Source organism: Bos javanicus, chromosome 26 (assembly GCF_032452875.1).
Source record: "Bos javanicus breed banteng chromosome 26, ARS-OSU_banteng_1.0, whole genome shotgun sequence".
Classification (NCBI taxonomy): domain Eukaryota; kingdom Metazoa; phylum Chordata; class Mammalia; order Artiodactyla; family Bovidae; genus Bos; species Bos javanicus.
Genome location: NC_083893.1, coordinates 275,654 through 290,456, shown reverse-complemented (window position 1 = coordinate 290,456; position 14,803 = coordinate 275,654). Strand labels below are relative to the sequence as shown.

Sequence of the window (14,803 nt, the reverse complement as noted above, 5' to 3'; positions counted from 1 at the left end):
GTTTGTGATGGACAGGGAGGCCTGGCATGCTGCGATTCATGGGGTCACAGAGTCGGACACAACTGAGCGGCTGATCTGATCTGATATATAATATATATCAGGACATACATATATTTATATATACTTAGGATATAGGCATATATTTTTTCATTATGCTTCACTTCATTGCACTTTACAGATATGTTATTTACAAACTGAAGTTTTGTGGTTAAACTTGGTGTTTGCCTGGTGTTGAGCAAGTTGGTTGGTACCATTTTCCCACCAGTATTTGCTCACTTTGTGTTTCTGAACTTATCTTACTAAGGTCAGCCTCACTAACCCCAAGGCTGAGGGCTTACTCTGTCAGTAGTCGGGACCTATACCAATGCCTTATTATGGTCCCAGGAGCTATTTTTGGCTCAGATTATGAACTCTTTATTGCAAACTTCAGACTTAAATTGAAGAAAGTAGGGAAACCACTAGACCATTCAAGTATGACCTAATTCAAATCCCTTATGATTATGCAGTGGAAGTGATGAACAGATTCAAGGGATTAGATCTGACAGGCAGAGTGCCTGAAGAATTATGCATGGAGGTTCATAACACTGTACTGCTGCTGCTAAGTCACTTCAGTCATGTCCAACTCTGTGCGACCCCATAGAGGGCAGCCCACCAGGCTCTGCCGTCCTTGGGATTCTCCAGGCAAGAACACTGAAGTGGGTTGCCATTTCCTTCTCCAATGCATGAAAGTGAAAAGGGAAAGGGAAGTCACTCAGTTGTGTCCAACTCCTAGCGACCCCATGGACTGCAGCCCACCAGGCTCCTCCATCCATGGGATTTTCCAGGCAAGAGTACTGGAGTGGGGTGCCATCGCCTTCTCTGATAACACTGTACAGGAGGCAGCAATAAAAAACCATCCTCAAGAAAAAGAAATGCAAAAAGGAAAAATGGTTGTCTGAGGAGGCCTTACAAATAGCCAAGAAATGAAGAGAAGCAAAAGGAAAAAGAGAAAAGGAAAGATATATCCATCTGAATGCAGAGTTCTAAAGAATAGCAAGTAGAAATAAGAAAGCCTTCCTAAGTGATCAATGCCAAGAAATAGAGGAAAACAATAGAAAAGGAAAGCCTAGAGGTCTCTTCAAGAAAATTAGAGGTATCAAGAGAACATTTCATGCAAAGATGGGCATAACAAAGGGAAGAAATGGCATGAATCTAACAGAAGCAGAAGATATTAAGAAGAAGTGGCAAGAATACAAAAAAGAACTGTACAAAAAAGATTTTCATGATCCAGATAACCATGATGGTGTAATCACTCAACAAGAGCCAAACATCCTGGAATGTGAAGTCAAGTGGGCCTTAGGAAGCATCACTACGAACAATGCTAGTGGAGGTGATGGAATTCCTGTTGAGCTACTTCAAATCCTAAAAAATGATGTTATGAAAGTGCTGCACTCACTATGCCAGCAAATTTGGATAACTCAGCAGTGGCCACAGGACTGGAAAAAGTCTGTTTTCATTCCAATCCCAAATAAAGGCAATGCCAAAGAATGCTCAAATTACCACACAGCTGCACTCATTTCACTTGTTAACAAAGTAATGCTCAAAATTCTCCAAGCCAGACTTCAACAGTATGTGAACCATGAACTTCCAGATGTTCAAGTTGGATTTAGAAAAGGCAGAGAATCCAGAGATAAAATTACCAACATCTATTGGCTTATAGAAAGAGCAAGAGAATTCCAGAAAAATATCTACTTCTGCTTCATTGACTCCACTAAAGCCTTTGACTTTGTGAATCACAACTAACTGTGGACAATTCTTAAAGAGATGGGAATAGCAGACCACCTAACCTGTCTCCTGAGAAATCTCTATGCGGAAAAGATGCAATAGTTGGAACCAGACATGGAACAACGGACTGGTTCCCAATTGGGAAAGGAGTACATCAAGGCTATATACTGTCACCCTGCTTATTGAGATTATATGCAGAGCACACCATGTGAAATGATGGCCTGGATGAAGCACAAGCTGGAATCAAGATTGCCAGGGGAAATATCAATAACCTCAGATATGCAGATGACACCACCCTTATGGTAGAAGGTGAAGAGGAACTAAATAGCCTCTTGATGAAAGTGAAAGAGGAGAGTGAAAAAAGCTGAAAAGGCTTAAAACTCAACATTCAAAAAACGAAGATCATGGCATCCAGTCCCATCACTTCATGGCAAATAGATGCAGAAACAATAGAAACAGTGAGAGACTTTATTTTTGGGGGCTCCAAAATCACTGCAGATGGTGACTGCAGCCATGAAATTAAAAGATGCTTGCTCCTTGGAAGAAAAGCTATGATGAACCTAGACAGCCTATTAAAAAGCAGATACATTACTTGGCTGACAAAGGTCCCTCTAGTCAAAGCTTTGGTTTTTCCAGTAGTCATGTATGGATGTGAGAGTTGGACCATAAAGAAGGCTAAGAACCAAAGAATTGATGCTTTTGAACTATGGTGTTGCAGAAGACCCTTGAGAGTCCCTTAGATTGCAAAGAGATCAAACCAGTCAATCCTAAAGGAAATCAGTCCTGAATATTCACTGGAAGAAATGATCCTGAAGCTCCAATACTTTGGCCACCTGATGTGAAGAACTGACTCATTTGTAAAGACCCTGATGCTGGGAAGGATTGAAGGCAGGAGGAAAAGGGGATGACAGAGGATGAGATGTTTGGATGGCATCACTGACTCAATGGACATGAGTTTGAGCAAGCTCTGGGAGTTGGTGATGAACAGGGAAGCCTGGCGTGCTGCAGTCCATGAGGTTGCAAAGAGTCAGTCAAAACTGAGTGACTCAAATGACTGAAGTGACTACACTGAACCTCTTCCATCTTGGAGGGAGCAGAGACTTGTCCTCACTGGAGTAGATACATTCTGGGTGTAGATCTGCCTTTCCTGACCCACAGTGCTTCTTCCAGGAACTCTGTCCACAGAACCCATTTTCCAGCATCGTGGTACTTCCTGTAGCATTGCTTCTGATCAGTGATTTTCATAGCATCTCTTCTTTGATGGCAAAGGGAATACAGCAATGTGCCCTTGGCCATGGAATTAACTGGTTTTACTGAGGACGTCATCCCCTAGAAACAAATGGGCAAATTTTGAAAGCTTACTGAGACAGTGTGACAGCTAATGAAAACTCAAGTGTGTCAGATGGGAGTCAATCCTGAAAGGGTGGGGTGCAGTTGTAAAGGGTATTGTACCTTCATATGCTGTGAAGGATATAGTGTATATTTGAAGCATAATGGTGCCATCTTCCCCCCACAGCCAGAACATATGGGTCTTGTAATCAAGGGGTGGAAGTGGCTTGTTTCACTACTGACCCCACAACACAGTTGTAGAATTTTTGCTTCCCATCCTGGCTTCCTTGAGCTCTGCTTCTTTGGAGATCTTGGTCCCCAAAGGGGAGCTGCTCACCAGGGGATGCTCACATATGTCCAGGGCTCCAGGTGAACAACTCCAATCAGGGAGGCACTTTTCAAGACCTTCTAGAGAACAAAAACATGACTGATGTGTCTGTGAAGAATCCAGTAGAAGGGCAATCCTCACAGGCCCCTGCATCCAGAAAAGGCATTCTGGGTAGTACTAAAGAGTTTTGATTCTGTCCAGTTTATACAACAAGAGAGACATCAGCTGTGCATACTGATTTTTACTTATTTGTTCATCTAAATGGAAAGAATAATCAGGGTCTTAAGGTCTATGGAAACAGAAAAACTTTTTCCAGCCCTCTGAAGCACTAGATACAATTAAAAAAAAAAAAAAAAAACTTCCTTATTCTTTTGTTTGCATAAGTTACAGCACTAACTTAAAATAAACAACTTAAAATAGAGCAGGGCTGCTGGTGAAAACAAAATTAATATTAGTCTGGTTACTCCCTCATTTAGCCATCACTGGCGATTCTGTGAAGGATATTACTATTTATAAACTCAGCTTCTTTTAAAATATTCATTTATTTATTTAGCTGCACCGGGTTGTAGTTGTAACATGTGGGATCTAGTTCCTGGATCAGAGATTGAACCTGGGTTCCCTGAATTTGGAGCATGGAGTCTTAGCCACAGACCACCAGGGAAGTCCCCTCTACTTGTTTCTTGATAAAGGGCCCACGTGTGCCTTTAAAACATTGCTTGTTTTGTCCATATTCTAATGCTGTAGTTAAGAACATGAACTCTGAGATCTGATGCTGGTGTTTGAATCCTGGCTCAGTTCCTTTCTGGCTATGTGATCCTGGGTAAATCACTTAATCTCTCCATACCTAAGTCCCCTGTCTCTAAACTGAGGATGATAGCAGTCCCCATTTTGAGTGTTTGGAGCATTCATTACATTAACATAGGCAATATGTTACAATAGTGCTTGGCACATAGTAAGCAGTGAATAAATGTTAGCAGTTGTTATTGTTAATATTATAATTTGGCAATGCTTGCTCTAAGTTAGCGTGACAGAAATATAAACCATTTTATATCCCCTCTTTCTCTACAAACCTGTATAACACCTGCTAAATGACTGTTATGGATTGAATTCTGTCCCTTGTTCACATCCCCTCCTCTCTGCCCTGAATTCTTCTGTCCAAGTTTTAACCCCCAATGAGAATGTATTTGGAGATAGCACCTTTATGGAAGTGATTAAGGTTTAATGAGATCACAAGAGTGCGGTCTAATCTGATAGGCCTGGTGTCCTTAGAAGGGCCAGACATTTCTGTCTCTCTACATGTACAAAGAAGACAGGCCATGTGGGGACACAGAGGAAAGGTGGCCATTTACTAGCCTGGAACCAATCCCATTGACACTCTGATCTTGGACTTCCAGCCTCCAGCACTGTGGGAAGTAAATGTCTGTTGTTTAAGCCCCTCAGGCTGTGGTATTTTGCCATGGCACCCTGAACAGACTAAGACGTTATGAAACATTTTAACTCATATATTGAAGGAGAGACAAACGGGCAGTCCTAACATAGGATGCCTGATGCCATCCTCAAATGCCATTTCTCCTTGTGGGAAAAGCTTAACTCTACCATCTCCCATGGTGGTGGTGGGGTTATCAGGAGGAGTCATATACCATCAGGACTACTGTCCACTTGCTTCCCTCAATATAACTGTTTTCTACAGAATTAATCGAGGCTCCAGGCTGACTTCCAGCTATGTAGAGGTTAGTTATTGTCCGTGGGGAGCTCTTAATCTTACTTCTTTCCTCTTTCAACACAGATGATTTTTTAGGAATAAGAATTTGGTCCATTGAGTCACTGCTTCCCTGGTGGCTCAGATGGTAAAGAATCTGTCTGCAATGTGGGAAATCTGGGTTCGATCTCTTGGTTGGGAAGATCCCCTGGAGGAGGGCATGGCAACCCACTCCAGTACTCTTGCCTGGAGAATCCCATGAACAGAGGCACCTGGGAGGCTACAGTCCCCGGGGTCACAAAGAGTAGGACATGACTGAGCAGTTAAGCACACATCTATCCACTGAGTCACCAGTTGGATTCTGGATTGGTGTGACCTTATGGATCTTTAGCCTTCATTCCCTCAGAAGGTGGGCCATACTGGCTGGAGTCCTGGCCATTTCACTTCAAGGCACTCTCAAAGCCTTCCCAGGGTCTTCTGGTTCCCTGAGACCATGCTGCTCATGGCCTCTTCCTCCTAAGTCCCTGCCTCACGCCAGCTGGATTCCTGCCCTATCACAAGAAGCATGCATTAATTTAATTGTCCTAACTGAAGACTTGGGGATCACAGGAAGATTTGGTTATCACAGGATGTGAGGCCTTGGGATTTTCTCTCTTCCCCAATCCCCACTTTTCTCCTTACCTTTCCTTTCCGAATTCTCTAAGAACTATTCCTTTCAGTCAGAAAAGACTTTGGCTGAGTTCTAAGACTTAAACTTGCAGAAAGCCTGGTTAATAAGATACTTGCAGAACAAAAGCCTTCCATTTTACAGCAGTTTTGTGTATCAACTTATTGTAAATATAATATGTATGACATATGCAAGATGATATGTATATTATATCCATGCTATTTCATATATATGATGTTTTGACTATACAAAATATTTATACTTATAAATAATCTTTTTTTTTTCTTACTAAATGAAGAATAATTAAGGCAATTGGGAGATAAAAGGAACTGCCTAATTTAGAAATAAAGATTTAGCTGTGGAGTTTAGGTCTCTTCAGAGTCACTCATTGACTTGTGAAAAGCTCTTTGGAACTTCTGAATCTATTTCTCAGGTGTAGGGTGTTCAGAACCTGAACGTAGGAATTAGGTTAATCATGAGACCATGTAGCTGTAGGAAAAACAAAGCAATGTGGCTTTGGCTTTTCAGATGTTGAAGGCTTTCCTAAGAGCATGGTTAAAACATAAGAGACGGAAAGGGAGAGAGAGATTCAGAAAAGTTTATTAGATCACACAGAATTTCCAAGGTAAACTCTGCGACGGTAAAGTTAGATTTCTGTGTCATTACAGTGTAAATAAACTACTCAGAAAATACAAAAACGTATGGTGAGTACTCATGGCAATTGATGGCAATCATTCTAAGAAGGCCATGTCTGGAGCAAGCTTTGTGCTGGCAAAGCTTCCACCTGGTCGGTGCGCAGGGCGCCAGAAGAGGGCTGGGCCGCCTCTCCTCACACTGACTTTTCCGCTGCAGACCTCCGCGCTGGCCCAAACACCGAGTTCGGCCCGGGGGCTTCCGGTCCAGCGCCGATTGCGCTGTCTCCCCAGCACCGGGCGCCCCTGGACAGCTTCCTGCCTCCGCCCCTCCCGCTGCCGCCCAAGCCCCAGCCACGGATTGGGGGTGGGGGGGCGGGCAGGAGGCTATGGTCTCCGGTCCTCCGCTTGCCCTTTTAAAAGCCTCCCAAGCTTGGCCCCGCAGGGGGATCCCGGCGGAGGAGGGAGCAGCACGCTGAGGTTCCGCAGCGGTGCGCGGAGCTGAGCGCCCCGGGCTGCGCCTCCCGCTGGTGGGGCCAGGCACTTCGGGTTCCCCGACGCTCTCGCTGCCGCCGCGGGGCTCCCCCTCTCCCCGACCCTTGCCAAGCGCCCCAGATAGCGCGCCTGGGGCGCGGCGCCCATCCGGCGGCTTCCGCCACCCGCCTGCCCTCGCCGCCGGCATGCTGCGCCCGCTGCTGCTCCCCGCGCTCTGCCTGGCCGGCGGGCTGGAGGCCGCACGCGGCTGCCAGCTGCCCTCCGAGTGGAGACACCTGAGCGAGGGCTGCCTAGCGGAACTGACCGAGATTATCGTGTAAGCCAAGGTGCTGGCGCTGCAGGAGGAGCGGCACGGCTTGTACAACGACCTGCCCTGGCAGTATGAGGCCAGCGAAGCGGGGCTCTTCTACTCAGCTGAGATCAAGATGCTGTGCGACCAGGCGTGGGGCAGCATGCTCGAGGTGCCCGGGGGGCTCCAGGCTCAACCTCACCGGCCTGGGCTACTTCTCCTGTGACTCCTACACCGTGGTCCAGGATTACTCCTCTTTCTTCTTCCTCAGGTGAGCCTGCCACATCTCGCCCATACCATCCCTTCGGCCACTTGGCATGGCCAGCAGAGGTACCTTTATCCCCAGCAGGCTCAGGAACTCCTCCAGAATCCTGTCTGTGCGATGTTAAGTGATGCCCTGGTCTCCCCTTGTCTCCTTCCCATTTTGTGCTCTTTGGTGCTCCTCACATTGAGTCTACAGAGATCTTGGGTGCCTCTGGCTAACACTGTTGGAAAAACAGGGATGGCTCCCTTGCTTGACCAGGAAAGAGTGTTTCAGGCCAAAGCTCAAGGTGGTTTCCAGCAACAAACAGCCTATTTCCAATAGCAGAGGTTTATGTGGGGGGTAATGGGGGAAGAAGGCCCTGGTCACAGTGCTCTGAGGCATATGAAGGGCAATCGGACAGAAGCCCTCTCTGGTTGAGTTCCATGCAAGTTGGCCTGTGGTGCAGATGAGATGCCTGTGGATAAGAGTTCAGGCAATGGCGTCTCCTGGAGTTTGAGATAAGAAAGTGGAACACTAATTGAGGTGGAATCCTTATAGAGGAGGAAAGCTATATTTTAAAGTGGATGCTGTGGGAATTGTTTGGGATGGACAGTGGTCAAAACCAATCCAAACACCTTTGGAATCAGATGGTTGTTGGAATTCTGGCTCCGTTCTTCCTGTCATTTTGAGCAAGTTACTGACCTTGTCAAGAACCTCAAGAGCCTCACCTTCATAATGTGCCAAACAAGGTTGGTTGAGATTAAATCCTAGGAACTGATGCAGAACACCTGGTGCAGGTTAGATGAGGAACGTGTAGTTACTCAATCCTGCACACCTGCTTAAATGCCAAGATGGGACTGGTGTGGAATGCAGCCCAGTTGTCCTCTTGTTTCACTCAGATTCGCTCATATCAGCTGCCAGCAGACCTCAATGCCAGGCTCTTCCAAATAGCAAAAGTTTATAGAGGAAGGGCCTGGGGGCAGGGATATTAAGGGATTGGGAAAGTGCTCACAGGGCTTTGAAGAACAGAGAGGTGAATTAGACCAGGCCTTGTCTGTTGGGAGACCCCTGGAATCTTGTGAAGTTCCATGAAAGTTTGTCGTGTGGTCACGACGAAATGCATGTAGATAAGGGTTCAGGTTATGGGCTCAACTGAAGTTTGCAATACAAAACAGCAGGTGGAACCCTAATGCATTGGTTCTCTCCAGTTGGAGGAGGAGGCTGATAACAGAGGAACCTCAAAATGGAATCTAACAGATAGTGATTGGACAATAAGTCTCATCTTCTCAGTATGTGGCATAGCATTAAGGATATTTGGAATGGCCATGACCTTGGTCGGCAGACTAACTTTTAGCTCTTGAGATTTCACATCACTGAGAAAGAAGACAGAAGGTTCCACAGAGGGGCGTCCATAAGCTCGCTGTAACACATGTTTTCCATATTAAAGCCAGAATATCTAAGTTTAGAATACATGGTGTGCTTTGTGTTGGCTTGGGTGGTTTAGCCAGATTGCTGCTGCTGCTGCTGCTAAGTTGCTGCAGTCGTGTCCGACTCTGTACGACCCCATAGATGGTAGCCCAACAGGCTGCCCTGTCCCTGGGATTCTCCAGGCAAGAACACTGGAGTTGGTTGCCATTTCCTTCTCCAGTCCATGAAAGTGAAAAGTGAAAGTGAAGTCGCTCAGTCATGTCTGACTCTTAGCGACCCCATCGACTGCAGCTTACCAGGCTCCTCTGTCCTTGAGATTTTCCAGGCAAGAGTACTGGAGTGGGGTGCCATTGCCTTCTCCATTAGCCAGATTTAGTTGAATTAAAAAAAAATACTGGAGAAGTACAGTTTCTAAATAAAACTGGCAAGGAATGAGATAGTACCTTCTTGATATGGAGAAACTTAGATTTTTACATGTCTTTATTTAGGGAAACCAGCTCTAAAACTATTCAACAATAAAACTATTTTCCAAAGTAAAAAGAGCCACAGTACTTAAGAAGGCATTATTTTCTTTTCTGATTTTATAATGAAATACAGTTTTTTACACTGGCTCTCTGGTGGTCAACCAACTCTTTCCTCTTTTTCTCTGACATATTTATAAAACATTAGGGCAGAGATACAGAGTCAAATGGTAGTCTGACAAGATTTCTATTTCACAGGGCTGTGTTGCCCTGATGTGTGTTAACAACCACATACAAATCATTCCTCTGTTATTCTGGGCCCCTCAGAGAGGAGAACAGATTCTGGTCAGTGTCACAGGGGAAAGTGGCAGTGGAGACTCCCTGTTGAGAATGCCTACTTTGGGCTGGAGTGCAGCTTCCATCTCTCCTTTTCCTTCTCTGGACTTCTCTATCTTGCCAACAGGTACTTTATGCAGGGTTCTGTAAAAATGCTTTTTATACTGTGCTTACTCTGCCAAATACTTTACTTACTTTAAAAAAAAGTTCACTCCTTACACCAACATTAAACAAATAAGGATGCTGTTGTCATCTTCATTTTATAGATTGTACATTTAAGCTTAGTGAATTTAAGAAATTTGTTGTGCGTCAAACAGGAGATACGTAGCAGTGATAGGACTTGAATCTTGAGTCATTGCAATTGGCTTTCCTTTGCCCAGGAAACAAGAAGCACTCCACTAGGAGAAGGAAAGCAGCTTGGGAGATACACAAATGTTCACCCGCACCCATCCCCCAATTCACGTGTTTTGAAAAACTTAAGGATAGACACGTGCAGTGTGAAGTAGAGAAACAATCAGAGAGAGTGACTCCTCTAATGTGAGCCATGTAGATGTGTAATTGGAAGCTGCATGTAAATCAGTGAAGTTAGAATATGCCCTCACACTGCACAAAAATATCTCACAATGGTTTAAAGACTTAAACATAAGACATGACACCATAAAACTCCTAGAAGAGAGCATGGGCACAATGTTCTCTGACATAAATTGGACCTTTGTTTTCTTAGGTCAGTCTCCCAAGGTAATAGAAATAAAACCAAATATGAACAAAGGGGACCTGATCAAATTCACAAGCTTCTGCACAGTAAAAAAAAAAAAAAAAAAAAAGACAACCTAAAGAATGGGAGAAAATATTTGCAAATGGTGCAATAGACCAGGGCTTAATTTCAAATATACAGACCATACAATTCAACAAAAACAACAACAAAAACCCAATCAAAAAATGGGCAGAAAACCTTAATAGACATTTCTCCAAAGAAGACATGCAGATGGCCAGTAGACACATAAAAATATACTCAGCATCACTCATTCTTAGAGAAATGCAAATCAAAGCTGCAGCCAGGTACCATCTCCTATCAGGCAGAATGGCTATCATCAAAAGCAGAACAAATAGCAAATGTTGGAGAGAGTGTGGAGAAAAGGGAACCCTCCTACACTGTTGGTGGGAATGTAAGTTGGGGTAGCCACTATGGAAAACAGTATGGGGGATCCTCAGAAAATTCATAGGACCACCATATGATCCAGCAGTCCCCCTCGTGGGCATATCCCTGGACAAAACTGTAATTCAGGAACATACATGCACCCCCATATTCATAGCAGCACGATTCCCAACAGCCAAGATATGGAAACCACCTAAATGTCCCTTTATAGTTGAATGATTAAAGAAAATGTGGTATGTATATATGAATATTACTCAACCATAACAAGAAAGAAAGAATGCCATTTGCAGCAACATGGATGGAACTAGAGATAATTACACTAAGCGGAGTAAGTCACAAAGAGAAGAATAAATACCATATCATATCACTTATATGTGGAATGTAAAATATGGCACGAATGAACCTATTTACAAAACAGAAACAGACTCATGGATACAGAGAATAAACTTGTGGTTGCCAAGGGGAATGGAGGGAGGGAGATGGATGGACTGGGTGTTTGGGGTTAGCAGATGCAAACTGTTACATTTGGAATAAACAACAAGGTCCTACCTTAGCACAGGGAACCATATCCAATCTCCTGGGATAAACCATAATGGAAAAGATATTAAAAAAATGTATTTATATGTATAACTGAGTCACTTTACAGCAGAAGTTAGCACAACATTGTAATTAAATTCTACTTAAAAAATAAAAAAGATGTTGTATAACTGGCAACACTGTCACAATCTTCTGTTGACTCTTGATTCAAGATGGTGCATCCCATGGGTGTCCAGTCTACACCTCTTGCCTCCTTTTTTTCCATTAGGATGGATGAGAACTATAACCTCTTGCTTCATGAAGTCAATTTCCAAAATGCCATCTTTCCAGACACTCAAGAGAACAGAAGGATATTTTCTAGCCTTTTCCAGTTTTCAAAGTGTTCACAAGGGCAGCAGCTGGCAACTTTCTTCAGTGACTGGGAGGTCCAAGAAGACACTAGGGTAAGAATTGGCTATACCCTGTGCTACAGCAAAATAATAAGATAGCTATGACTCATATGAATGTTGTGAGCAAGGGAGTCAAGAGTCCCCTTCCAAAGTCCAGATCAAGAAGTATTTTTCACCCTCTCCACAGCCCTCCCAGAAGTTAACAAGCACTGCTCATAAACTCTGGAGTCCTCAGGCTGAACTGTGTGGCATGAGGTTCCTCACAAAGTGAGGGGACAAGATGGGCTGAAGGTTGGCATGATGTGCCTCAGTTTCCTTTTCTGTAAATTGGAAGCCATTGTAACATCTGTATCATAGGGCTGATACGACATGATTTAACTATGTAGGGAATGTCAATAGGTAAAGCCTTTAGTGAGGTGTTTGAGAGTAAGCACTCAATACACTGAGCTGTTATGACTACTTCTGTTGTTGACTTCAAATACTTATGTATGTTTTTACTTGGCCCTGCTGGGTCTTAGTTGTGGCATGTGGGATCTTCAGTCTTCCTTGCAGCATGCAGGATCTTCAGTTGCAGCATGCAAACCCTTAGTGGCAGGATCTAGTTCCCATGGAACAGAAGGATTCAGATCACTCTGGGCATGAAGATAGAAAAGGCATCTTTCAGTCTGAGGGAGATGCCTGAGTTGTGGGGATATTTCGAGGACTATTGCTTTCTCTGAGTAATGCCATTGTTGCAACTGAGCCAGGGGAGCAGGGAGGCCATGGCCCATTGCTCCCAGTTCCTACCAAGATGTTTATAGGACCACGTGACAGACCACAGGAGACAGTTCTGATGTGGGTTAATGAACCAATGTGCATGTATTAGGTGGTTTCCTTCTTTCCCCCATCTGTGGTGCCCTTGGTGGGGGCGCTGTCTTTCTCTTGTCTGGTGGGTTGGCCTAGGGGAGTGGCCTTGTTCTTCCAAACCTCCTGCCCAGGGCTCCATGGCACCTGGAGGCTTTCTTCATGTTCTTTGCACAGAAACTGTTCTCATCGTAGGCAAGCACATCTGACTGCAGAAAAGTGTTGATTCTTCCTTTCCATACATTATCCAGGGTTCCTTCCTTAGGCCTGCCCTAGTGACAGTTCTCAACTTCCGACCACTCTTCAAGATTTACTAAAATTTTCTGAGTGCTTGTCATATATTTCACTCCCCACATGGATATAAGCACCTTTATTTCCCCTTGCCCCACCTTTTTTTTTTTTTTTTTTGGCCTACCCAACTCTTAATCTGTGCCAGCACCCACTCCACATTGAACTGGACCCACCAAGGATAAGCCTGAGTATCCCCAGCCTGGGTCAGATGCTAGCATGTTCCAATTAAATCTTTTTAGTTTTGGTCCTGTGGTTCTCCATTTTGTGGGATTTTTGTTTCATGTACTAAATCCTTGGTAATAGTACATTAGTGTCAAGAGATCAGATATTGATCCAAATATACCTCCCAGCTGAGCCCCAAATTTTTAGATATATAACTGATTAGCTCTGTGGTCACACAATGAAGCTATTAACATTTTACTACAATTAAATTTTCCATCATTCGCAACAAATAGAACAATGGGACTGTGGATAATTGTTTTAATGTGAAGGCAGTCCTATTTGGGTGGTCAGATGTTGATCTTGGGGAGAATTCCTCTTCCCTTTCATCATCCTTGTCTCTTAGATAACAGAGGGTGGGTATGTGTGTTTGCACTGAGTCAGAAGCTTTTGGGGAAGAGAATTAATTGTTCCAGGTTGCTGAGCTGGTACAGAGCCAAATTGAGGTGTTGATGGACTTTGTATGTATCACATCTTGGCTCCTTCTTCTGCCTACTTTGAAAGGTACCACATCAGAGCTGAGTTAAATTAGCTAGTTCATTTGAGAATTTAGGTTTAAAATAAAACTAAGGTGCTAGCATTTATATTTTATGATATTTCTTGACAAATTTTTACTTTCTCTGCAGTGATTAAAATAGTTGTGAATTGAAGGTGTCCGAATTAGCTGAAGAGTTATGGATAGTTACTTGCTCCTTTCTTGAAAAAAAAAAAAAAACAACTAAACTAAAACTAAAAATTATCTGCCTTAAAAAAACAAAAACAAAAACTTATGTTCAGTTGTGCTGGATCTTTGCTGCCATGAGGGCTTTTCTCTAGTTATGGCAAGCAAGGGCTACTCTTTGTTGCAGTGCACAGGCTTCTTATTGCAGTAGCTTCCCTTGTCGCGGAGCACAGGCTCTGAGCACATGGGCTTCAGTAGTTGTGGGTTGTGGGCTCACTAGTTTGGGCACACAGACCTAGTTGATCTGCAACTTGTGGAATCTTCCTGGACCAGGGATTGAATTGGCCCCTGCTCTAGCAGATGGATTCCTATCCACTGTGCCAGCAGGGAAGTCCTTTCTGCTTTTTCTGTTTGAAGATGAGTATCGTGCTTTCTTTCCTATGCAGGGTAAATAAATCATGTTACGACACAAACAATCTGTTTTTCATAAGGTGATGGGTCTTCCATCTTAGATGGGATCAGAGGAGCTTGTTTGGGCCAACTTTTTATTCCAGTTAAACTCTTGCTAATGGGAACATGTGAATCCTTCATTTGTTCTGAGACCATTATGAATGGCCCTGGACGGTGCACATTGCACAATTTCCCTATATCACATGCTGTGTCTTAGATGATGATGAATTCAGGGGGCACACTGATGAATTCTCATCATTTCCACTGTTGCTGCTGTACTTCTCTAAGTCCCTAGTCAGCTCGAACAGTGTGTTTAGATCGTGGTCGTGAAGGGTGCATCTCCTCCTTCTCATTCTCTTGCAGCATCACATGAATATGGGACTCTAGGGTCAGTCTGGAGGTTAAGAAATGGAACCAGAGGAAAATCTGATGTAGGGAAACTTTTTGTGATACATACCCAGGACAACCTGCAACTCCGTCCTCAGTAGCCAAATCCTCCCATTTTCTAATTCCATCCTTAGACATCCCACCATTCCCCCCGCCCCTTGCTTCAGTCAGTGGAAACATAAGCTTGCTTTCAAAAGT

General features: G+C 44.0%; 1 pseudogene; it reads left to right on the top strand.

Moving 5' to 3' along the window:
- The first annotated feature begins 7,099 nt into the window (after nt 1–7,099).
- Nucleotides 7,100–12,025, top strand: LOC133239065 (coiled-coil domain-containing protein 3-like; annotated as a pseudogene).
- Nucleotides 12,026–14,803: the final 2,778 nt, after the last annotated feature.